Raw genomic sequence first — 24,772 nt, 5'->3', positions numbered from 1 at the left:
TTTGAACCAGAGTTGATCCCCTGGCTTGAAGGTAATGGTTGAGTGGGGGGAAATGCCGGGTCATGAGGTTACAGATTGTATTGGAGTACAATTCTGCTGATGTTGATGGCCCACAGAGCTTCACGGATGCCCAGTCCTGAGTTGCTAGATCTGTCTGAAGTCTGTTCCATTTGGCATGGTGACAATGTCAGGCAATACAATGGACGTTATTCTCAATGTGAAGAGGAACTTCATCTCCAAAAGGACTATGTGGTGATCTTTCTTAGGGATGCTGTCAGGGAAAGATGCAGCTCAGCTTGAAGACTGGTAAAGATGAGGTCAAGTATGTTTCTCCCTCTTGTTAGTTCCCTCACTAACTGCCGCCAACCTGGTCTAGCAACTATGTCCTTTAAGACTCAACCAGCTTGATAATTAGTGCTGCTGAGAAGTCTCTCTAGGAAGTGGACATTGAAATCCCACACCCAGAGTACATTTTGTGCCCATGCCATCCTCAGTACTTCCTCTAAGTGTTGCTTAACATGGAGGAGTACCAATTCATTGAACAAGGGAGACAGTATATGGTAATCAGCAGAAGGTTTCCTTGCCCATGTTTAACCTGAAGCCATGAAACTTTATGAGGTCCACTATTAATATTGAGACTCCCAGGCAACTCCCCACTAACTCTGGCTGGTGGGACAAGACTTAATCAGGGATGGTGATAGTGGTGTCTGGGACATAGCTATACTTGTGGAATCATAACTTATAGGCAATGTCAGGCTGTGGGCACTTCTCCAGGTTGTGACACTTGTCCTCAGATGTTAACGAGGAGGACTTTGCAGTGTTGACAGGGTTGTTTCTGCCGTTGTCTTTTCCAGTGCCTACGTGGATGCCAGGTGATCTGTCCGGTTTCATTTCTTCGAGACTTTGTAGCAATTGGTACAGCTTGCTCGACATTTCAGAGATTTCAATTGAGAGTCAACCACATTGCTGAGAGTCTGGAGTCACGTAGGCCGGACCAGGTGAGGTTGGCAAATTTCCTGCCCTGAAGTGCATTAGCAAACCAGATGGGCTTTTCTTACAATCAACAAATGATTTCATGGTCATCAGTAGACTCTTAATTCCAGATTTTTTAAACTGAATTTAAATTCCAACATCTGCTGTAGCAGGATTCAAAACTGGGTCTCCAGAAAATTAGCTGAGGTTCTGGATTAATAGTCCAGCGATAATACCACGAGACCATCACCTCCCTATTTCCTCAGTCTCATTCTCTAGAGTATGTTTAGTTTGGCCTCTGTCTTCCTTTTTTCTACATTTAAAGAAGCTCCTGTTATCCATTTTTATACTACTTGGAAATTTTCCTTCTGTTTATTTTTCTCCTTCTTTGGGTTATCTTTTGTTGGCTTTTAAAACCTTCACAGTTTTCTGGTTTACTGCAGGTTTTTGTTTTTTTTTCCCTTCAGTTGCGGCTTCCTTAACTTCCTTGGTTAACTATGGTTGGTTTATCCTATTCCTGGAGTCCCATTCCTGCTATCTCACTGTGTTATTTTTGTTGTCTTCTTAAATGCCCAGCATTGTTCAACCATCATTTTCTGCTAAATTCCCTTCTTAGTCCATTCCAGCCAACTCTGCCCTAATTCCTTTTGCAATTATCCTAAAGACGTTTAGCACAGTTGCTTTTGTCTCAAACCTCTCACTCCCAAACTGAAAGAGAAGGCTTACCAGGTTATGGTCACTGTTTCCGAGGAGATCTTTTACTCCAAGATCATCTATTAATCCTGTCAAATCCTCAAACCAAAACAGCATGATCTCTGGTTAAAACCGTGCTGAATATTCTCTATGAATTCTTTTTCATGACTACCTCTGCTAATTTGATCTTCTTCATCTACATGAAGATTAAAGTTATTCATTATTAATATAGTGCCTTTATTATATGCACTCATCATTTCCTTATTTATTCTCTGTCCTACAGTTTAGCAACTGTTGGGGAACCTGCAGACTTCTCTCACCAACATCGTCTTCTTACTTTTTTTTTTATTTCCACCTACAGGAATTCTAAATCCTTCAATCCAAGATGATTGCCTGCTGCCACATATATTTCATTTCATATCCCCAACACTTTCCTCCCTGCCCATCTCTAAGAAAAGTAACATTCCTCCAAACATTTAGTTCCCAGTTTTGATCTCCATGTAATCATGTATCCAACATACATAATGGCATGCATCCATACCAATTAATCACTATTTGTGCTGTTAATTCATTTATTTTAGAACAAAGAACACAAAACAGTCCAGCACAGTACAGGCCCTTCAGCCAATGACGTTGTGCTGACCATTCTAAGGAAGGATCACCGGACCCAAAACGTTAACTCTGTTTTCTCCTCCACAGATGCTGCCAAACCCTACATTTTACTATCCACCAAGTGCCTATCCAAGAGTTGCTTAAAGTCTCTGAAGTATCTGATTCCACTACCACTACCTACAACACATTCCACACGCTGACCACTTTCTGTGTAAAGAACCTACCTCTGACATCTCCACTACATCTTACTCCAATCATCTTAAAATTATGGCCTCTCATAATAGTCATTTCCACCCTGAGGAAAAGTCTCTGACTATCCACTCTACCCATGGCTCTCATCATGTTGTACACCTCTACCAAGTCACCTCTCATCCTTCTTCGCTCCAGTGAAAATAGCGCTAGCTCCCTCAACCTTTCCTCATAAGACCTGCTCTCCAGTCCAGGCAGCATCATGGAAAATCTCTTCACCCTCTCTAAGCTTCCATATCCTTCCTATAATGAGGTGACCAGAACTGAACACAATATTCCAAGCATGGTCTTACCAGAGTCTTATAGAGCTGAAGCATAACCTCGCAGCTCTTAAACTCAATTCCCCTGCCAATGAAAGCCAACACACCACACGCCTTCTTTAAGACCCTATCAACTGGGGTAGCAACTCTGAGGGATCAATGGACATGGGCCCCAAGATCCCTCCGTTCCTCCATGCTGCCGAGAATCCTGCCATTAACCCTGTATTCTGCATTCAAATTCAATCTCCCAAAAATGATTCACTTCATGCTTTTCCGGGTTGAATTCCATCTGCCACTTCTTTGCCCAGCTCTGCATCCTGTCAATGTCCAAATGCAACCTACAACAGCCCTCCACAACTCCACCAACCTTTGTGTCTTCGGTAAACTTACTAACCCACCCTTTCACTTCCTCATTCAAGTCATTTATAAAGAACCCAAACAGCACAGGTCCCAGAACAGGTCCCTGCGGAACACCACTGGTCACTGAGCTCCAGGCTGAATACTTTCCATCTACCATCACCCTCTACCTTCTTTGGAGAGCCAGTTTTGTATCCAAACAGTGAAATTCCACTGAATCCCATGCTTCCTTACTTTCTGAATGAGCCTACCAAGTAGAACCTTATCAAACACCTTGCTAAAGTCCCTTTACATCACGTCCACTGCTCTGTCTTCATTTGGAGCCTTTTGCTTCAAATATGTATGATTTTTCAGAAATGAGTCATTAATTTGGTATTTTTACCATTTTTCTATCCTTCTTTGACCTCATTTGCTGATTCTTTAAAAATGTTTGTACACTCCGTCCTTCTCGTGTATCATCACCAAAATAACTTCCCTGCATTGAAGCATATCCTTTTGTTCTGTAAGCCTGTGTACCAACCCTCCAGAACCCACTCCTGTTCTAATTAGTTTAAAGTTGTGTCTACATCCATACTAAATCGATTTGTTTGGACAATGGTTCAGGTGAAGCCCATCTCACTGGAACAGCTCCCATTTATCCCAATGATGTCAGTACCCCATGGCCTGAAGCCTATTCTTTCCGTACCAAATTTGAACCACCCATTTAACTCCTTGACTATAGTTACATTGTGCTTTTTTTTGGCTATGGCTCAGGTAATAATCCTGAAATTATTTTCAAGATTGTCGTTTTTTATTTAAAAAGTTCATTCATGGGACATGGGCATCGTTGGCTTGCCAGAATTTATTGCCTGAAACTAATTACCCTTGGGAAGGTGCTGGCGAGATGCTTTCTTGAACTGCTGCTGTGCACATGCTATAGTTGACCCTTAGTGCCCTTAAGGAGATAATTCCAGGATTTGGACCCAGTGACTATGAAGAAACAGTGATATATTTCTAAGTCAGGATGGTGAGTGGCTCGGAGGGGACCTTGCAGGTGGTGGTGTTTCCATATATTTGCTGCCCTTGTCCTTCTACATGGAAGTGTTCATGGAATTGGAACATGCTAACTAAAGAGCTTGGTGAATTTCTGCAGTGCATCTTGTAGATAGTGCACACCGCCGCTACTGCGCACTGGTGGTGGACGGAGTGGATGCTTGCGCACGTGGTGCATATCAAACGGTCTACTTTGTCCCGCATGGTGTCAAGCTTCTTGAGTGCTGTTGGAGCTGCTCCCATTCAGGCAAGTATTCCATCACACTCCTGACTTGTGCCTTGTAGATGGTGGGCAGGCTTTGCAGCAAAACAGTATTTATGAGGTTATAAAGGACCCAGCCTCAACTGTGTGAATGCATCGACAATCTGGTATCTGAGGCTTCAACTGCAGAAGCAGATTTCATAGAATTCACCACTGTACTGCACGATGCTCCATAGGCCGGGCTGAACTCTAATGAGCAAATAGATCCACTAAGTTTCCAGAGATGCAGCTAGTGAACCTGTCCAGTTGCTATGCATTTCTGAAGAAGGGTCTAGGCCCAAAACATCAGCTTTCCTGCTCTAAGATGTTGCTTGGCCTGTGTTCATCCAGCTCCACATCTTGTTATCTCGGATTGTCCAACATCTGCAGTTCCTATGATCTCTGATACAATTGATGTGCAGTCTGTTTTACGTTGTTAGAGACACAGCATTTGCTCCACACATTTGAGTTTTATCTGTTAAAAGCAGGACCAGAAGATCTGTACCCAAAGTCAGTTCAGCAGTGTGACATGTCTGAACCTTCACTCGACAATGTATTTCCCATCACTCCCAGCTCTTCCTGTTCACTCATTCACTTATCATTCTATGAAGTAATCACTGGCTCAGCATCTATTGCCCCTCAGGCTAATAGCTCAGCAGGGATAATAAAATGTGAGGCTGGATGAGCACAGCAGGCCCAGCAGCATCTCAGGAGCACCTTGAACCAGCTCAGCAGGGAGATTGCCATGCATGTGACAAACTGCTAACAGTCTGGGAGTAGGGGGCTTGACAGCTGCAGTTCTTTTGCTTCTGCTTCCAGGGAAAGGAGAAGGTTAGAATGGGTTGTTGAAAAACAGCATTTGCATGTGTGGTCCATGATCTAGTACAAACAGTAATACGGGCGTAACTAGAGAAGGCAGGAAAACAAAATTTCAAGGCAATTCTGCCACTGACACCCACTCTAACCCACATCACTCGGGTGACTATAATGTGGGTGATGACAAGTTCATGGACCAAGAAATAATGCATAAGGGTTTTGGTGGGTTAGCCAGTACACCAGGCCACTAGTGAAGGAACACCTGCAGGCAACAGGTAAGGGTATATAGGACCTAAAATTCTTCCACAATATTTCTGGTAAACTGTTTATCATATTATAGCAGTTTAAAACACTGAGGAGATAAGAAAATTCAGGCCCTCAAGCTGGTCCTGCTATTTAATGTGATCATAGCTAATCTCACTAAGCCGCAACTCCACTTTCCTGCCCTCTCCCATGGTCCTTTGATCAACTGCCGATAATAAACCTGTTTATCTCCTCAAATTTATTCACTGTCCTGGTGTCTACTGCAGTGTAACGTAGTGAATTCCACAGATTCACGACCTTTTGAGAGATGTAATTTCTCATCCGTTTTAGATCTGCTACCCTTCAGCCTAAAATTAAATGTTCTTTTGATCTAGGTTGCCTCACAAAGAGGAAGAATCCTCTCCACATATACTTGGTCAATTGCTTTTGGTATTTTTATATACCTCAATTAGATGTCCTCCCTCATTCTTCTGAACTCTAGAGAGTATGCAGGCCTAAACTGCTCACTCACTCCTAATAAGTCAAGCTCCCCATCTCTGGAATTAATCTAGTAAATCCGCTTTCCCACCTTATTAGCTGATGTACCTTCACACTAGTTTTCTGCGAGTCATGCGCAAGAACACCGAGATTCCTCTACACCGAAGCATTTTGAAACTTCTCTCCATTTGACCTAAATAGATAACCTCATATCTATCCACATTAAATTCCATTTGCAAAAGGAAAGGTCTCTTTTTAAATTTGATCTTGGGAAGGCAGTGATGCTACAAGTTTATAACAGTTATTAATTCTAGGTATTAGCATTCTCTGTCTATAAATGCTGCCAGGCCTGCTGAGTATTTCTATTATTATCTGATTTTAAAGTAGTATGGTTAAATTTTATCATAACGCACTGAAATGAAGCAGTCAGGCTTCCACAAAAACTAGCAGCTTGAATGGTGATTCCATTTTGATTTTAGTCCATAAATCACTAAATTTAATTCAAGTTCATAAGTTTTCATAGTAAGATTTGAATTGACCCATTACTTACCAGTACAACACTGTAACCACTATGGAAGCATCAAACGCTGCGCATTATAGTTAGAAAACACATTAAAGTTTCAAAGCAGAGATAGCAGGAGCTGCAGATGCTGGACTCAGAGCTAACAGTGTGGAGCTGGAGGAACACAGCAGGCCAGGCAGCAGAGGAGCAGGAAAGTTGATATTTCGGGTCAGAACGCTTCTTCAGAAATGGGGGAGGGGGAAGGGAGCTCAGAAATGAGTAGAGAGAGTAGGGGTGGGGCTGGGGAAGGTAGGTGGGATGGTGATAGGTGAGTGCGGACAGGGAGTCGTGGGAATCGATCATGAGATGAGAGGGGCGAATGGATGAAACAGAAGATGGACAGATTGTGTCAGGTCAAGGAGGCGGGGATAAGACGGCAAGTTGGACATGAGATGTTGCTGAGGGTGGGTAGATTTTGAAACTGGTGAAATCCATGTTTCGGCTATTGGGCTGTAGGCTCCCGAGGTGGAATATGAACTGCTGCTCCTCCAGTTTGCGGGTGGCATCATTGTGACACTGGAGGTCGATCACCAGAGTGGGGTAGTTATGGTCCTGATCAGAGGCGAGGATGTTGCGGGTGCGTCACGCACCTCTGCCCTCACATCCCCTCCCCCCCCAACAAAAATAAAGACAGAATCCTTCTTGTTCTCACATATCACCCAAACAACCTTTGCATCCAGTGTATCATTCTCCGTCACTTCCGCCACCTACAATCCAACTCCCCCAAACCAAAGAGATATTTCCCTCCCCATCCCTATCTGCCTTTCAGAGGGACTGCTCTCTCCGCAACTCCCTCATCCACTTCACACTAATCCCACCACCTCTGGCACCATTCCCTGAAACCACAGGAAATCCTACACCTGCCTCTACACCTTCCCCCTCACCTCCATTCAAGACAAAAAAAATCTACCCTATCAGACATGGGTTCAGCTGCACATCCGTCATCCTGGTCTACTATAACTGCTGCTCCCAACGTGGCCTCCTCTACATCACTGAGACCAAGTGGAGACTTGGAACCATTTTGTAGAACATCTGCATTCTGTACACACAAAAAAAAATACCTTCCAGTTGCCAACCACTAACTCCCCCTCCCACTCCCTGGGTGGCATGTCCATCCTGGGCCTCCTCCAGTGTCCCAACGACACCACCCGCAAACTGAAGGAGCAGCACCTCCTCGTCCACCTCGGGAGCCTACAACCCAATGGCCTAAACATGGATTTCACCTGTTTCAAAATCTCCCCACCCCCAGCCTCATTCCAGTGACCACACCCAACGACTCCCTATCTGCACTCACCTATCACCTTCCGATCTACCTTCCCCAGCCCCACCCCTCTCCTATCTACTTATTTCTGAGCTCCCTTCCCCCTCCTCATTTCTAAGGAAGCATTCTGACCCAAAACGTCAACTTTCCTGCTCCTCCAATGCTGCCTGGCCTGCTGTGTTCCTCCAGCTCCACATTGTGTTACCAAAGTTTCAAAATACTTTTCCAGATACTGTATATCAGAGTCTAGATTCATTTGTAAAGTAAAATAGTACTTCTCATGTGGTAATAAATCTACCATCAGTTTGGCATAACTGTTCCCATTCAGAAAGTACATAAATTGCGTTGTGTTGTTCTTGTCCCCTGTCTTAACTGCCTTCTCTAAAACTACTGCTTAAAATTCAAGAAATTTTCAAATGTCTGGAAATTAGTTTTGTTCATGATATTTTGACAAGCATTGCTAAGATCTTCCCGCCCATTTCCATTACATTTTGGGTATATTTTCTTCAATCCAAGAATTCCTTTTTTAATTAAGTTATAATTATTTCATTGACTTCACAATAATTGTTGTATGAAACTGTCAATGATTTCATATTCTTAAGAACCGTTTGATAGAAAGGTCCAATACATTCAACTGAAAGCTTTTACTGAAGCCCAGAAAACTACCACCATCAATTGTCTTCTTATCTATTCACCATCAACATTAAGCAGACAGTCAAGATTATACATACACCTCAAAGCATGTTTGATTACAGTTATTCAGAAAAGATTACCATGTACACGATAATTAAAATGTTTGAATTGAAGTTTAAGGCTGAAAGTTTGCAAAATGGTAAACACGTAGGAGGTTTGTAATTCTCTAATGCTGTGCGCTATATGTTAAAGAAAGCTAAAGGTCAATCATATGATGAACTAAATATGTCAATTCAAATTGTGATGGGGTTAAATAAGACACGTTCCTCCTTATTTTGCTTGTGGATAGATTCTTGACTTTAAAAAGTCAATATCATATTAATTCATTTCTAACCCACTGTTACAATATTATAGTCTATGCACTTTTAATGACCAATTTTAATGGCAATCTAAATAGCCTGTATCACCATCGAGGGAGCATGATTCAGTTCAGAACAAGATCAAGAGAAATAATCTCAAAGTCTGTTTAATAGCCTGCAGACTTAAGTAAATGGCAGCTCAAAAGCGTTAGACAGCATGGTGCCTAAGCTTGTGCATACTCCCAAGCAAGCATAAACGCTATTTGCGGCAGTTTTAATTGTCTGATAGGAGACTAAAAACAACATTAAAAAGAACAGGTGTTAACATGATTGATAAGGAAATAACAAACAAAGCTGGATTTTCCAAGGAGTGGCAACATAATGAAGATTGTCACTCTGCTCCTTTTTTTAAACACAAAAGAGGGCACCACATTTCTGACAGGAGTTTCCAAATCAGGCTCTTTTAGAAATGTGGAGTCATTCCTCCATTCTGACAGATGTCTTGTAGCACAAAAGTTGGGGGGAGGCAAACCACACCCCTTTTTCACAGCAGCCAGTTGCTGTATATTTAGATGCAGACACAGCCACATAATACAAGCATAAAGCAAGGATATCAGAGGGTACGATGGCAGGCAGGGTGCCAAATGACTAAGGAGTAGAGTGACAGGATGAAAGGGGAAAGGTCAATGATGGAATGCTTCAGGTAATTGAATTCAGTGGGAAACATTGGATTTGGCAGGGGATAATGGCATTGGATTGGGGGTGCTATGTCCAGGAATGAGGAAAGGGAGGGTAGTAATTGGAGTGTTGGGGAAGGAAAGGGAGGTGTTGGCTCTGGTAGCAGGGAAGGGCAGCAGAAACCCTGCCAACCAGGAGGTTAAGGTATGAACATCAACTCGTTTGCATGTGCGCGTGTGTGGGTGGAACCACAATAAATAAAGACTTGTGAAAGAAAGTAAAGGTCTTTGAAACATTGCGCTAAGGTGTGTGCTAAAAATCCTACATATAGATAATTTTAAACATGGAGAGATACTTGAAAAGAACTTTGAAAAATGACATCTAAAAGAGGAAATGTCATTATTTCAGCAACAGAAGGCAACAGAAAGACCGGCCTAGTTAGATGTCAGAGTGGTTGCAGATGGGTTATTGTGCATGTCTGCTGATAGCACAATACAGACAACTGTGCCAATCACAGCAGATCTCCTGGCATGCACAAGAACAATAGCCGAGGTGACTACTAAACCAAATCAGTAATTCAATATCAGGGCAAATCCAATCTGATCAATTATGACTCCCTCAGCTCACATTCAATCATCAGCAAAGTGAAGGGAGTTGTCACTAATGGCATGATCAAGCGGTCCTCACTCAACATAACCAGCTCTCCGCTACCTGTTCTGAGGAAGGGTCATGGGCCCGAAATATTAACTCTGTTTTCTCCTTCACAGAGCTGCCAGACCTGCTGAGCTTTTCCAGCAACTTTGTTTTTGTCTCTGATACTTAGTTTGGCTTCTTAGTCAGGTGCACTCAACTCCTGATCTCATCACAGCTTTAGACCATAGCAAAAAGAAAGAGTTGAACTCAAGAGGAAGTGAAGGTGACTAGCCTTGACAACCAGGCATCTATTAACAACAATGCATCATGGAGCCCTAGCAAAATTGAAGTCAGTGGGAGTCAGAAGATAACTCTCCATTGGCTGCTGCCATTCCAAGCATAAAGGAAGATTGGTTTTGGTTGTTGGAGATCAATCATCTCAGCTGCAACAGATCACAGCAGGGAGTTCCTCAAGGAAGTGTTCTAGGCCCAATCATCTGCTTCAATGACCATCCCTCCATCATAAGGGCAGCATTAAGGGTGCTCACTGATAACTGGGCAATGTTCAGGAGCACTCACCATTACTCGGAGACTGAAGTAGTCTATGACCAAATGCAATGAGGCCGTTGCAACACAGAAATTTGAGGTGAGGTATGTAGCATTCGCAGCTTTCACGTCGGGCCAAGACCATTTCCAACAAGAACGATTTGAATCATCAACCCTTGATGCTCAATAGCATTTTCAGCACCAAATCCTCCATTATCAACATCCAGGGGGTTACCATTCAACAGAAATCGAACTGAACCAGTCATATCTGTTCTGTGGTCTGTCAACCAATCACAAAGCATAAGGCAGTAGTGTGATAGAATACTTTCCACTTGACAAAGCAGACATAGAAAGTATGTTTCCTCATATGGGTGATCTCGAATGAGATGTCATGATTTTAGGACTAAGGGTACCAGATTCAAAGCAGAGATGAGGAGAAATTACTGTTGTCAAAGGGTTAGGAATCTGTGGAATTCACTATTCCAGAGTATGGTAGATTCTGGGACATTGAGTAAATTTAAGGAGGTTGTAGATTTTTGAATAGTGATGAGCTGCAGAGCTATGGATAGCAGGTAGGAAAGTGGAGTTTAAGCTGAGATTAGAGCAGCCATGATCTTATCAAGTGGCAGAACAGATTTGAGGGGCTGAATAGTCTACCATTCCTAGTTCTTGTGTCTTGACTAGATGAATGCAGTTATAACAACACTTAAAATTGACATCATCCAGGATATAGCGGCCAGCTTGATTGGCAGTCTAAGTAACACCTTTAACATTATCTCCTTCCACCACTGATGCCCAGAAGTAGCAGTGTACAAACTATGAGATCCACTGTAAGAACTTGATACACTCCTTTAACAGTACCATTTAAACCCACAAACTGTGCCACCTAGAAGGACAGCTGCAACAAATACATGGAAACACATCACATGCGAGTTTTTTCTCCAAGCAACACACCATCCAGGCTTGGAAATGTATCTGTGTTCTTTCAGTTGCTGGATCAAAATCCTAGACTTCCTTCCTAACAGCACAGTGGGTGTATCTACACATGTTCCCTGTGTTTGCAAAGAACGAATAACTCTCTTTTGTACTGTAGTATTGCGATCAACGGATATTTGGCATTCTTGTACTTGCCCCAGTGAGTGGAGGAGGGAATATTGTAGCAGCATGTCTTTTAAAGCAATATTCACAACTAAATGTAATCTTTCTGGTTCTAAATGTTTTTTAATCAACCTGTTCGAAGATGTTATGACACATATGGACCAGGTGGGCCTTGAACCCAAGACTCCTGGCTCAGAGGTAGATATTATAGGCTTTTATTCCTTAAAGATAGAAGACAAGCACACTACTTAACACATGAGGAATGTTTGATGACTCTGGGTCTATACTTAATGGAGTGTAGAAGCATGAAGGGGATCTAACTGAAACTTGCAAAATACTGAATAGCCTAGACAGAGTGGATGTTGGGATGATGCTTTTGTTGGTAGGAAAGACCAGGACTTGGGGGCACAGTCTTACAGTAAAGGGAAGACATTTTCAATCCCAGATAAGGAGAAACTTCTTCAGCCAGAGTGTGGTGAATCAATGGAATTCACTGCCACAGAAAGCTGTGGAGGCCAAGTCATTCAGTACATTTAAGACGGACATAGATATGTCCTTGATTGTCAAGGGGATCAAGGGTTATGTGGAGAAAGCGGGAGAATGGAGTTGAAAAACTTATTAGCCATGATTGAATGGCAGTGCAGACTTGATGGGGTGAATGGACTAATTTCTGCTCCTATGTCTTATGGTCTTATTACTGCACCACAACAGCCCCAAAGAGAAAGAATCTAGATATTGTCACCCAGTTCTGAGATGTTATAACACACCTCTGGAACAGGTGGGACTTGAACATGTGTCTCCTGGCTCAGAGGTAGGGACAATACCACTGCACTAATAGACTCCCAATGACAAAGTAGGAACTGCCAAAGCTGAAATCTGAGATAACAAGGTGTGGAGCTAGGTGAACACAGCAGGCCAGGCAGCATCAGAGCAGCAGGAAAGCTGACATTTCGGATCTTCAGGAAAACAAGGATCCAGATCCAAAACGTCAGCTTTCCTGCTCGTCTGATGCTGCCTGGCCTGCTGTGTTCATCCAGCTCCTCACCTTGTTATCAAAGAGCCTCAATGATACTTGTATATTGAAGGTCAATTAACACAATGCCAGCACATTCCTGCAAGAATTCAGAATTCAGGTTAGATATTTTTAATTAACATTTTCAGACATGTCTCTGGGGAATGTGGGACTTCAACACAAGCCATTCAGCTCAAAAGGTAGGGACTCTACCACTATACTACAAAAACTCCACTTTATAGGTGCTTAAGTAGCCACACAATGTCCTCCACCTGTATGTACTTAACCTCAATTCTTCAGCTGTTTATACACTGCCAAATCACCATCTCAGCTTTCTTTTTCCGCTTTCCATTTTTTACAGATCAGGGAAAACTGGCCAGTAGCTGATGGGATCGGATAAAACACATTTTTCACCTGCACTACTCTTTCCTACACCTATAAAAGTGGGGCAGGGAGTAAACAGAAACCAAATCACAAAGCTGCTAGGTGATTTTTGTCTTGTTTTGGTTTGGATATAAAATTTCAGGGACCTAGTCTAAAAAACAACAATAAGCAACAAATTCTGAACAAACTGTACAGCTTCTTGAGACTGTATTGTCTAGGGACAATACCACTGCACTAACAGACCCCCAATGAGAAGTACAGTTTGTTCAGAATTTGTTGCTTATTGTTGTTTTTTAGACTAGATCCCTGAAATTTTATATCCAAACCAAACTGTATACTTTCTGGGGTTTTAAAAGCAAATCTCCCATTCATAGATTGGAGAAGCCTTGATATTATCACAAAGACACAAAAGTTCAAGCTTTCTCAAAAATGAATGCGTAGGGCATGGAGAAACAAGTTCATATAATAGTTTTTATTCTAATTATAATTAAGCCAGAAAGGCATTGACATCTAACGAGCATTTCTTGGAGGTTCATTGGAAAAGCAGACTTGAACAATGGGCTTCTATAAACCCAGATATGGTTCTCAAGCAACCTTCAAATAGGAACTAAAGATGGAGTAGTGTAGGGATGAGAGTCATAGTGGTCCACAGCATAGAGAAAGACCTCTTGGCCTACCGAGTCTGTACTGGTCAAAAAACAAGCACTTTCCAGCGCATGACCAACAGCTCTGTTTGCCTTAGCATCACAAATGAACATTGAAATTCTTCTTAATTGATGAGAGTTTCTGCCTCTACCACCCTTACAGGCTGTGTTAGAAACAGATTTTCCAGTGTAGTGGTCCAGGGATGTTAGTAACCAGAAGTTATTGCAAGGCCAGGAGCAATGACCCATCTTCTCACACTTGCCATCAAATTTCATTTCACCATACTTCTTAAGTAACTATCCATTTTCATTATTATATCATCGTCTATTTTGTTTAAAATGTACTCATCACTGTCATCACTACAATGGACTGACCAGAACTGAACATAATAATCCTACTATGGCCTTAATTACTTTATTACAAGTTTTCTCCCTGTCCCTTACCTGCCAATGTTGCTGCTTCCTTCCTGTCCGGGTGGTATCTAGCTTTGTTCCTCCAACAAAGTGGTGTTGAAATTGCTTTCTTTTTATTGCGTATGATGATACATCACTCCTCATCCCCTCCTTTCAATTCAAACTTACTCCACTGAAAATCCATGTGTATTGACTGTCAAAGAGAAAAATCCAGAGAAAAATGTGGAAGATAAACAACAACTCAAAAGTTTCACTGAGCGCAACTAATGGAAGGATGGGAAAATATAGCCCACAAGCCTGGCTGACTTTCAGAGCTGTTAACAGGTATCTATTTTTTATAAGTGATAATGGGAACTGCAGATGCTGGAGAATCCAAGATAATAAAATGAGAGGCTGGATGAACACAGCAGGCCCAGCGGCATCTCAGGAGCACAAAAGCTGACGTTTCGGGCCTAGATCCTTCATCAGAGAGGGGGATGGGGTGAGGGTTCTGGAATAAATAGGGAGAGAGGGGGAGGCGGACCAAAGATGGAGAGAAAAGAAGATAGGTGGAGAGGAGAGTATAGGTGGGGAGGTAGGGAGGGGATAGGTCAGTCCAGGGAAGACGGACAGGTCAAGGAGGTGGGATGAGGTTAGTAGGTAGGAGATGGAGGTGCGGCTTGGGGTGGGAGGAAGGGATGGGTGAGAGGAAGAACAGGTTAGGGAGGCAGAGACAGGTTGGACTGGTTTTGGGATGCAGTGGGTGGAGGGGAAGAGCTGGGCTGGTTGTGTGGTGCAGTGGGGGGAGGGGACGAACTGGGCTGGTTTTGGGATGCGGTGGGGGAAGGGGAGATTTTGAAGCTGGTGAAGTCCACATTGATACCATTGGGCTGCAGGGTTCCCAAGTGGAATATGAGTTGCTGTTCCTGCAACCTTCGGGTGGCATCATTGTGGCACTGCAGGAGGCCCATGATGGACATGTCATCTAAAGAATGGGAGGGGGAGTGGAAATGGTTTGCGACTGGGAGGTGCAGTTATTTATTGCGAACCGAGCGGAGGTGTTCTGCAAAGCGGTCCCCAAGCCTCCGCTTGGTTTCCCCAATGTAGAGGAAGCCACACCGGGTACAGTGGATGCAGTATACCACATTGGAAGGGTCTAGGCCCGAAACGTCAGCTTTTGTGCTCCTGAGATGCTGCTGGGCCTGCTGTGTTCATCCAGCCTCACATTTTATTATCTATTTTTTATACTTCAATTGACTGTAATATTTTCCGTGTTCACTGCGATCAGCTCGTTTGTTGCAATGAAATTTCTCATATCCACCACCGTGGTACTTTAGTGAAAAACCCAATAACAACACAGCTCATTGCTTTTTTGCCTAGCACTCATCAAATGTCCGGACCATTAACATTTTACTTCAGAGACTACTTCAATGCCACACAGTGTAGTATTTATTACAACTATCACTGAAATCAAATCTTAACGGCCGCTAACATATGCTTTCTAGAACACTTTAATTGTCACAGGCTATAATCAGGAAAAAGCTGAGGAACCACAATGAAAAGCTAAGCAAAACGATTTTACATAATACTTTAACATACGTATTTACCTCTCCACTCCTGGAGACGACAACCCAGGCTTGGGGGAATCTGTAAGCTGATGTAATCCTTTGAAGCCTCACCCAAATGATCACTCTTCACAAGAGGGCCTGAACAGTAAATGCAACAGGCAATTCAATCATGTGAACTATCAGAACAAGTTCAATACTTTTAAAAAAAACCCACACTGTAAAAAAAGAGAATAGAAAGCAGAAACCCTGGGCTGTGTTTCAACCAGGGGCGTAGACATGATTTCTCCATACGGCCGTACATACCCACCCAAATAGCACCCAGGTACAAGTATGATCCTGACACTCAGAAGAAATTTATATGTGATAGAGGAGTTTACTACCATGGCACAGATTCTCCTCCATGACTGTCAGCCACGATAACAGTCAAGTTTAGTCTTAAAACATGTTATAAAAAGTTTGCAATAATAACAACATGACAGTACGTCCACTGAAGGCCAAATTCTATCCAATATAAATAAGGTCATAAAGTCAAAATAATAACAATTGTCTATCCCAGACTGATTCAAAATAGCTGGCTTCCTCCTCACCATGTTCCTCAATCCAGTCTCTCTCCAGAAATATCCAACTGTGTGTCAGCATTAACTTCACTGGTAATTTATTTCATAACTTTATTACTTAATAGGTTAAAAAAAACTCTGCATCAATCTTAATCTTCAAACTCTGTACCCTGGAATTTGAATTCTTCAACATAACGACATAGATTGAAGTTAATGCGCACACACACACACAGACACACACAGACAGCAACTTTCTGAACTCACCAGATCTTGTCATCACATGGGCTTCTACCACACACATTCCATCGTCAGCTAATAATAACTGCCATTAGCAGCTACTCATTCCCCCCAAAATGACTTTTAACTGCTCTTTAGCTCCATCTCCGCTTATGGTTTACTCCATCCCACCCCATCAAACCACCCCATCTCCTGCTTATATACCACTCTTTCCCTAGCTACCATTAGTTCTGAAGAAGGGTCACAGCACCCAAAATGTTAACTCCGGTTTCTCTCCGGAGGTGCTGCCAGACATGCTGAGTTTTTCTGGCAATTTCTGTTTTTGTTTTTGCTTTCCAGCATCCACAATCCTTTTGTTTTTTTTTGTTTAAGACCAATCAACTAATTTTCCATCAAAGTTAAAATTCATGTTATTCTTGTTCCATCCATGTCTCTCTCAGCTGTAACCTCTTAAGTTTAAATAAAGTTGGAATTTCCCCTTTAATTAAATTTATTGTTCAACTTATTGAATCATTCATTTACGATCAGCACTGCAAAATTTAATTTATTAAAACCAAAATCTATACTTATACATATTGCTTTTCCTCCGTCTGTCCACAGCTTTTGACAAGGTTGCCCATATCATCTTCCTCCTACGCCAATTTCTTTTATTATCCAGAGAATCATTTGTCATCATTGCTTTCCATCCCCAAACTACTAATTCTGGTGTCCCTCAAGGATCAATTCTTGACTCTCTACCATCTGTCAACACATCAGCAATCACATCTTCCCCTCCCTCTACATATTCCTTCCATTATTTCCTCTCTACTCCTAAAACATCTCACACCAGGCCTTTTATCCTCCCTTTTCACCATCCGAGTCCCAAACAAGCCTTTGAAGTGAAATAGCAATTTACTTCAGTCCATTCAGCCTGCTCCTCCATTCAATAGGAACATGGCTAATTCAACATTCTTCATGTCTATTTTCCTGCCTTTTCCCTATAATCCTTGATTCCCCTACTGATCAAGAATCTATCCACCCAATGGACCCAACATTGAGTTCAACCCTTTTAGGTCATAGCCTCTGCCCTTTTGCCTTTGGCTTATTTTCTCAGCTATATTTTTTCTTCTTGAGTTTTTTCTATTTACTTCATTCTGCATTCCTTCCATATTTTATCCCATACCAAGTCTCTCTCCTCAAACACTCCTATCCTTGCTTATCTGTGTTGCCTCCCAATTCCTTAACAACTTCAATTTAGGCCATCATTCCTGTATTTAAAAAAAAAATTCATGGGATGTAGGTGCTGCTACTTGGACATTTATTGCTTAACCCGGTTGCCCTTGAGAAGGTGATGGTGAGCTACCTTCTTGAACCACTGCAGTCCATTTTGTGTAGTTACTCCCCCCACAATGCTGTTAGGAAGGAAGTTCCAGGATACTGACACAGCAATATTGAAGGAATGGCAATACATTTCCAAATTTGGACATTGAATGGTTTGAAAGTGAACTTGCAGCTGGTGGTGTTCCCATATATCTGCTGGCTCTATGCTTCTTTATGGTAGTTGTCATTTACTTGGATCAAGGAGCATTGACAAATTTTTGAAGTGCACCTGCAGATGGTTTACACTGCTGCTGCCAAGTGCTGGTATTTGAGGGACTAAATGTTTGTGGATGCGGTATCAATCATTTTCCATGAATAAGATCAAGCTTTTTGAGCGCAGCTCCAATAATACTCAAAAGGGAAGCGAGCAGTAATCCATCACACTGATGACTTGCGCCATCCTTACCTGATCTGGCCTACATGTGACTCCAGACCCACAGCAATGTGGTGGACTCTTAACTGCCCTCTGGACAACTAGCGGTGGGGAATAAATGCCGGCCTCACCAACAACACCCTTATTTCATGAATTAATGTATAAAAAGGGAAGTTACTCACTGAAGGATTCCTAGACTCTAATCTGATTGTGTGATCTCAGTACTTTTATGTACAATCTAGTTTAGTTTCTGGTATCATCAATGGTATCTGAAGTTTTTGAAAAGATTCGTAGCTCAGATTGTGGATGAAGTAGTAGACTTGCTCACTGAGTGGGTGTGTTTGACTGCAGACATTTCATCACTTCCAAGCAATGCCAACCACCCCAACAAAACTGAGGCATTAAATAACAAGTGGGACAGAACACCTATGCTTCACCGGAGCACACTGATGATGTTATCTAGCAGAGTGACAAAACATCTGCAAACATACTGGCTCTGCAATCAAACATACTGGTTCTGCATGCAAGCCTACAATCTCATCAACGGCATCCCTCAGAATGTTAGTGGTGGAGGATACAGTGATGACAATGCCACTGAATGTCAAAGGTGATGGTAGATTCTCTCTTGCTGGACAGAATGGTCCATATGGTTAGATTCTCTCTTGCCTGGCATTGCGTAAACAAATATTACTTCAAACCCATTCCTGGCCTCCACTACTGCTAGAAGACTCTACCAAAGATCTCTGGTTCCTTGATTCTACCCTTTCATACATCGCCCTTCCCTTTGCTCCATCACTGATAGCCCCAAGCCTTCTTCAGATACGCAATATTTTTTGTTTCTCCATCTCCTTATCTTCCTTCAAATCACTCAAAATCTATCTCCTTGGTCGAGCATTAAAATCATCCATTCTGGTATCATCTTTTTCTGATGAAACATCTCTCTACAGTGTTCTGAGATATTTTCTACTTTAAAGTTTATGCTATTGTTGGTCACTGGGTTCTTTTTCTTGCTACCTTTCTATTCTGGGCTCTGGAATTCTCTCAATTACTTCTAGATTGGGTTGCCTCACCAAACGGTCTTTGTGTATAAACTCAACAATAAAAAAGTCAGCTGTTAACCAAAGCTTTGCACTAATCCGTATTTTGTTCTCACATGACAGCAACATGCAGTATGGAGCTTTCATAGAAAGCTCAGTAGACCAAAGCATGATTTTCTCAAGGACATAAACCAGAGTTGAAATCAGCTGTCTTGTTGGGGCGGCACGGTGGCTCAGTGGTTAGCAGTGCAGCCTCACAGCGCCAGGGACCTGGGTTCGATTCCAACCTCGGGTAACTGTCCGTGCAGACTTTGCACATTCTCCCCGTGTCTGCATGGGTTTCCTCCTGGTGCTCCGGTTTCCTCCCACAGTCCAAAGATGTTCAGGCTAGATGGATTGGCCATGCTAAATTGCCCATAGTGTTCAGGGGTGCGTGGGTTATGGGGGATGGGTCTGGGTGGGATGCTTCAAGGAGCGGTGTGGACTTGCTGGGCCAAAGGGCCTGTTTCCACACTGTAGGGAATCTGATCTAATCTAATCTGCATAGAATGGTGCAGGAGAAAATCCTAATTCAAAGCTACTCCTTAGATAAATCTGCTGAGCTTTTGAAGAAGAGTCCACTTGTATAAGAAATTGATGGGAACTAAATGCCAGTGGGTACCTAATGAATGTAACAAAATATTATTTCAAAGCAGCAATGTATAGTTGACCGAGGTCCTTCGTGCTCCTGAGATGCTGCTGGGCCTGCTGTGTTCATCCAGCCTCACATTTTATTATCATGTATAGTTGACTACGCTTCTTCTATTTTTCTTTACAACTCTATTTGGTTCAGGTAAGCCGAAGGCTAACACTAATTTTAATCATGGTTATAAAATTGATTATAAATAACAAAGTACCTTTCCTATTCAAAATTAGAGGTAAACGGCATGTAGCCAGCATTCCTTTCCCACAAACCACATCTTGTCAAATCATGACATCTCAACAGTAAACAGAACTGCATTATGTACTTCAATAACATTATACATTGATTGAAACAGATGAACTTTAGTTCCTAAGGTTGAAGATTAAAATGTAAGTGGCACTGGTTTGAACCTTTTGTTTGGCCCATATCAGAAAAAAACTGCCTAAGATTTGATTGCAGGCAAAATATCTCACTTACATAAGTTCACCTCTGACAACCTGGAAGCTTGACAGATACAAAATGAATTGTTTTATTATCTTCAATAAAATATTAGTTACATATTAATGAAATCTGTAAAAATGAAGGCTGAAACTGCAGTCGAATTCCTTGCAACAGAAAATTACAGCAAAACTAATAAATGGAGAATTCTCATTTATCAAAAAGTATTCTATGTAACACTCTCGTCAGAGCTACACTTAAAATATTGCTATCTGTATGCAATGTTTTTGCAAAATCGTCTGTGGCAGACAAAATATTCTAATTTTCTAAAACCGTCCCTCTGAACTTCACAAAGATATAATCCTGCAGAGTTTACATCACTACTGAGCTTTGAAATGCTGAGATGTACCAAAATATTTAAATAATAATATTGAAAAGTTACTGTACAGATAAAATCTATTTAAAGTAATAGTCTTCAAACCAAAAGTCACCAATATCTTAATCCAGACAGTTAAGACAAACTTGCAAAGAAGTCCTGATGAAGGGTCCCAAATTGAAACGTCAACTTTCCTGCTCTTCTGAAGCTGCCTGACCTGCTGTGTTCCTTCAGCTGCACATTGCATTGCAGAGAAATTATGATGTCAAAGCATAATTCTGGGGCTATCCCAGTTGTGGAATAGAGAGCAGGAAGTAGAATTTGTCATGTAAACATAAATCAATGCGCTTTTGGCCTATTTAGTAATTTCCAAGAACTTGTGACCACTTGGGGAAGTGGGGAGAAAAGAAGGAAAGAACATGCACGAGAATTCACACAGAGACTGTCGAGAGTAGGTACAGATTTCATTTAGGGCTGAAGGTTAAAGTGCAATCAATCAATCAATCTCCAAACAGATACAGTAACAAAATGTTTTTTCCTATGCCCAAGTATATTCGTTTAATGACTATAATGAGTCTGCTCCAAACTATTATATTGGAAGACTCGTTTCGAAACTTTGATTTTGTTACAAGGTCACAGGGAAACATATTTTAAAATTTGTTCACGTATATGGGTAAGGCCTGCATTTACTGTCCAACCCTATTATCCCTAGAGAAGATGGTAACGATCTGACTTCATGTAAAGGACTAATCCAAACAGATCTACTTGCATGCCAAACAGCATAAACAGCAAGTGACAGAGCTAAGTGATCCCACAACCAATGGATCAGATCTAAGTTCTACAGTCTTCCCACGTCAGTCATGAATGGTGGTGGACAATTAAACAACTCACTGGAGGAGGAGACTCTACAAATATCCCCATTGTCAATGATGCAAGAGCCCAGCACATCAGTGCAAAAGACAAGGCTGAAGCTTGCGCAGCAATCTTCAGCCAGAAGAGCTGTGTGGATGGTCTGTTTTGACCTCCTCCAATGGTCCCACCTCTACAGATACCAGTCTTCAGACAACTCAATTCACTCCAGGTAATATCAAGAAACAGTTGGAGACATTGGATACTGTAAAGCCTATAGGTTCTGACAATATTTCTGGCAATGCTCCAGAAATTGCCACTCCCCTAGCTAAGGTCTTCCAGTACAGTTACAACACTGGCATCTAGTCAACAATGTGGGAAATTGCCCAGGTATGTCATGTACATAAAAGGCAGGACAAATCCAACCCAACAAATTACCACCCCATCAGTCTACTCTCCAACATCAGTAAAGTGATGGAAGGTGCCATCAACAGTGCTATCAAGCAGCACCTACTCAGCAATAACCTGCTCAGTGATGTCCAGTTTGGGTTCCACCAGGGCCACTCAGCTCCTGAGCCCATTACAGCCTTGGTTCAAACATGAACAAAAGAGCTGAATTCCAGAAGTGAGATGACAGCGACAACACTTGGCATCAAGGCTACATTCAACCGAGTGTGGCATCAAAGATCCTACATAAACTAGGCTTGTTGGGTATCAAGTAGCAAAGTCTCAATGATTGGAGTCATACCTGACACATAGGAAAATGGTTGTAGTTGTTAGAGGTCAGCCATCTCAGCTCCAGGACATCTCTGCAGGAGGTCCTCAGATAGTGTCCTAGGCCTAACCATCTTCAGATGCTTCATCAATGACCTTCCTTCCATCATAAGGTCAGAAATGGGGAGGTTCGCTGATGATTGCACAATGTTCAGTGCATTCGTGACTCCTCAGATATTGAAGCAGTCCATGTTCAAGTGCAGCAACATCTGAATAATATCCAGGCTTTGGCTGACAAGTGGCAAGTAACATGCGCACCACACAAATGCCAGGCTACAGCTAATAAGCGACAGACAATCTAATCACCATTCCAGACATTCAATGGTCTAACCATCGCTGAATTTCCAATTGTAAACATCCTGGGGGTTATCATTGACCAGAAACTCAACTGCACTCACCACATAAACACAGTGGCTTTAACTTCAGGTCGGAGGCTAGAAATACTGCAGCAAATAACTCATCTCTGGACCTCCCAAAGTATGTCCACCATCTACAAGGCACAAGTGATGGAATGCTCCCCAGTTGCCTGGATAACTGCAGCCCTAATAACACTTAAGAAGCTTGACGTCATCCAGGAAAAAGCAGCCTGTCTGATTAGGACTTCATCCACAAGCGCCCACTCCCTCCAACACCAACACTAAATCACAGCACCGTATACTATCTACAAGATATACCGCAGAAATTCCCCATACAGCACCTTTCAGACACACAATCACTTCCATCTGGAAGGGCAGGGGCAGCAAATGCAATGAAACAGACCACCTTCAAGTTCCCCAAGCTACTAACCATCCTGAATTGGAAATATATCACTGTTCCTTCACTGCCACTGGGTCAAAATTCTGGAATTCTCTCCCTAAAGGCATTGTGGGTAGACTGCAATGGTTCAAGAAGGCAGCTCTCCACCACCTTCTCACGGGCAACTAGTGATGGGAAATAAATACTGCCCAGCCAATGACAACCACATCCCAAAAAATAATTTTAAGTGGACAGGGTTGTTAAGAAAGCACATGGTGTTCTGGCTTTCATTAACAGGGGGATCGAGTTTAAGAGTCGTGAGATCTTGTTGCAGCTCTATAAAACTTTGGTGAGACCGCACTTGGAATACTGCGTCCAGTTCTGGTCGCTCTATTATAGGAAAGACGTGGATGCTTTGGAGAGGGTTCAGAGGAGGTTTACCAGGATGCTGCCTGGACTGGAGGGCTTGTCTTATGAAGAGAGGTTGACTGAGCTCGGTCTCTTTTCACTGGAGAAAAGGAGGAGGAGAGGGGACCTAATTGAGGTCTACAAGATAATGAGAGGCATAGATAGAGTTGATAGCCAGAGACTATTTCCCAGGGCAGAAAAGGCTAACACGAGGGGTCATAGTTTTAAGCTGGGTGGAGGAAAGTATAGAGGGGATGTCAGAAGCGGGGTCTTTACACAGAGAGTTGTGAGAGCATGGAATGCGTTGCCAGCAGCAGTTGTGGAAGCAAGGTCATTGGGGACATTTAAGAGACTGCTGGACATGCATATGGTCACAGAAATTCGAGGGTGCATACATGAGGACCAATGGTCGGCACAACATCGTGGGCTGAAGGGCCTGTTCTGTGCTGTACTGTTCTATGTTCTACTGCAGTCCCAGGGCTCTAGGTAAATGCACTGTGCTGTTAGAAATGAAGTTCTAGGATCTTGCCCCAGTGACAGTGAAGGAACTACGATACATTTCCAAGTCAGGATGGTAAGCAGCTTGGAAGGGATCTTACAGGTGGTTCTCTTCCCTTGTCATTCTAGATGGTTGAGGTTGCAGCTTTGGAAGATGTCTTTGAAGGAACCTTGGCCAGTTACTGCAGTGCATCCTGCAGACCTTATTATTTAAATGATCTATTTTGTCATCAGAAATTGGACAAAAAGCTAAACACTTAAATAGTTGGAAATATGAAATAAAACCAGAAAGTGCTGGGCATATTCAGGTCAGATAGCTTCTATGAAGAGAAGCAGAGATAACAATACAGGTTGATGACCCTTCATTGGATTCTGGTAGGCAGATGGCACCTTTACTTTAGCTTTTCATGGCAGTTGGACATCACTAGCAAGACCAACATTTGTGCCCCTTCCTAAGCAGCTTCCTGTGCAATTTTGGGGGCCAGTTAAGGGACAACACATCATGTGGGTCTGGAGTCATGTGTAGGCCAGACTAGGTAAGGGCAGCAGATTACCTTCCCTAAAAGAACATTAATCAATCAGTTGGGCTTTTACAACAATCAACAATGGTGCTGCAGTCACAGAACAGACTGCCAAATTTATATTACAATCTGGCTAAAGACCAGTAACATCCTGTGGTCGGTTGGCTCACTGAGCTTTTTTGTT

At 42.4% G+C, this 24,772-nt stretch overlaps 1 protein-coding gene across 7 annotated transcripts in view; it reads right to left on the bottom strand.

Moving 5' to 3' along the window:
* Positions 1 to 24,772, bottom strand: part of LOC125451628 (sodium/hydrogen exchanger 9B2-like) — a 180,186-nt gene that overhangs the window by 125,830 nt on the left and 29,584 nt on the right. For 6 of the 7 annotated variants that reach the window (XM_059646162.1, XM_059646264.1, XM_059646171.1 and 3 more), the window contains 2 exons: positions 15,784 to 15,882; positions 14,228 to 14,390 (listed from right to left, as the gene is read on the bottom strand). The gene's annotated coding sequence lies outside the window, so the exon portion shown is untranslated. Of the gene's footprint in view, positions 1 to 14,227; positions 14,391 to 15,783; positions 15,883 to 16,331; positions 16,360 to 24,772 lie in introns of those variants that run through there. The other variant, XM_059646302.1, reaches the window with a different exon arrangement.

Source organism: Stegostoma tigrinum, chromosome 1 (assembly GCF_030684315.1).
Source record: "Stegostoma tigrinum isolate sSteTig4 chromosome 1, sSteTig4.hap1, whole genome shotgun sequence".
NCBI lineage: Eukaryota > Metazoa > Chordata > Chondrichthyes > Orectolobiformes > Stegostomatidae > Stegostoma > Stegostoma tigrinum.
Note: the sequence above shows the minus strand (reverse complement) of the source record. Positions and strands in the feature narration are given on the sequence as shown.